The sequence below is a fragment of the Pteropus vampyrus genome, unplaced genomic scaffold (genome assembly GCF_000151845.1).
Source record: "Pteropus vampyrus isolate Shadow unplaced genomic scaffold, Pvam_2.0 Scaffold2, whole genome shotgun sequence".
NCBI classification, from domain to species: domain Eukaryota; kingdom Metazoa; phylum Chordata; class Mammalia; order Chiroptera; family Pteropodidae; genus Pteropus; species Pteropus vampyrus.
Genome location: NW_011888783.1, coordinates 18,439,999 through 18,442,201, shown reverse-complemented (window position 1 = coordinate 18,442,201; position 2,203 = coordinate 18,439,999).

Here is a 2,203-nt window from a genome sequence, read left to right as displayed (position 1 = left end):
ATAAGTATGTATATGTAGGAAAAACATAATATATATAGGGTTCGGTGCTATCTATGGCTACAGACATCCACTGGTGTCATGGAACATATCCCCCATAGACAAGGGGGAACTAGTGCATTCAGTGTGTTTGCTTGGAAGAGTGCATCCTGCTCTAGAGATTCTCTTTGACAAAGGTGAAAAGACAATTCAATGGAGATAGGGTTGTCTTTTTAATACACGATGCTGGGACAATTGGATGTCCGTACGCAAAAGAAATGAGTTTCAACATCAACTTCACGCCTTATACAAAATTAATTCAAAACGGATCATGAATCTAAATGTAAAATGTGAAACTATAAAACTTATAGAAGAAAACATAGGAGAAAATCTGTGTGACCTCGAATTTGATGGTAAGTTTTTAGATACAATACCGAAAGCACAATATATGAAAAGATTGATAAACTGGATGTTCATAAAAATTAAAAATGTTTCTTCTGTGATTGATACTGTTAAAAGAGAAGCCAAAACCTGGGTGTAAGTCACATATTTGGTAAGGATTCATATCCAGAACACATAAAAAACACTTAAAATTCAACCACATGAAAATAAACAACCCAATTTAAAAATGGGCAAAATATCTGAATGGATACTTCACCAAAAAAAGATATATAAATTGCAGATAAGTATATGAAAAGATGTTCAATAGCATTTGTCATTAGGAAAATTTAAATTAAACCACAGCAAGATATCACTATACATCTTACAGAATGGTTAAAATAAAACAAACTGACAATACCAAATACCATGTATTTATGTATTTATTAGGCCTCCTAAAAACCTGTACTGGTTCATTGACAGCAAAGAAAGATAATATTTTATGTTTAAATTTTAAATACTTTTTATTGTTAAAGAAGCAGTCCATGAGCTTTATAGAACACAGAACTAGCAAAAACAAAAAATAAAACATCTCTATCACCTCCCAGAGATCAGCAGTGTAACTCTTGGTTCATATCCTCCTACATCTTCATATACATACGAATGTATTAATATGTATTTTGTTTACAAAAAATGTCTTCATATTGCTTAGAGATATTGTCTTGGAACTTATTTTTTTCAGTCAATACATTTCTACTTTTCCACATCAATAAATGTTTTTCTTCTAATATTCAGTATTCATATTTTCCCAGTTGAGCCAAAAAATGTCCTTTGTAGCTAATTTCTCCAAATCAGCCCCCAACTCAAGACCTTAAATTGAATCTCCTGGTTATGCCCTTCGTATATATTTTAATTCGGTACAGTCCTTTTCTTATTATTCTAACTTGATGAAAAGAACTGGCCAGCTGTTCTGAAGAACATTCTACCTCCTGTGCTTGCCTGGTTGCTTTCGTGTGATGTCATTTAACTTGTTGCTCTGTTCTCTGTATTCCCATAAAGTGGAAGATCTAACAGAAGTTGTGATAGAAGCAAGTTAAACATTTTGAGCTAGAAAATTCCTGGGTGATAACATATTTCATGTTGCTTCACATCACAACACACATATTATGATATCTTGTTGATTCGCTATTGATTGGTGATAGTCAAATTGACCCCTGAGCAATGGTCATAAGTGGGGGTCTGAGACGGAAGAGGGAAAAGGAGGGAGCAATGGGGTAGGAAAAGTGTGAATACAACTTGGCTACCTAAAGGAAGTGGACTGCCAAGGACATTCAATTGTGCTGATCTTGTTCTTACAATTAAGGAAAGCAAAAAGCAACAACAAAAAGAACTTGGTGGGTTTTCCATGACTCTTCAGGACAGCTGTTTTATAAAGAGAACATTTCCATTGATAAAACTGAGCTAAGCTGAGCGGGCGCGGTATCCATTCCACGGCACCCTCCTCTGTGCAGCCTGGGACAAGACCCAGAGAATAGGGAGGAAGTTCTGTGTTTGCATCTGCCCCTCTTCTTTTCAGCAGCAGCTCTTTTCCTGCCTCTGGCCACCAGGGGGAGCTACAGCCAACGACAGTTCTTTCGGGAGAGCAGGAACGAGTCTAGATGAATCTTGTCCGACCCAGGGCCCCGTAGCAAAGTGCCGAAGCGGGATGAACAGTATTTCTGCTCTCTCGCGAGCATGAGTAGGTCCCTCCTCGCTCTCCTCTGCCGGCCTTTCCACGCCTCCCGCACGCCCTCAGGCCCCTCCCGGTGGCTCGCGGCAGGTGGCGCTGTCTGCGGCGTCGCAGCGGCGC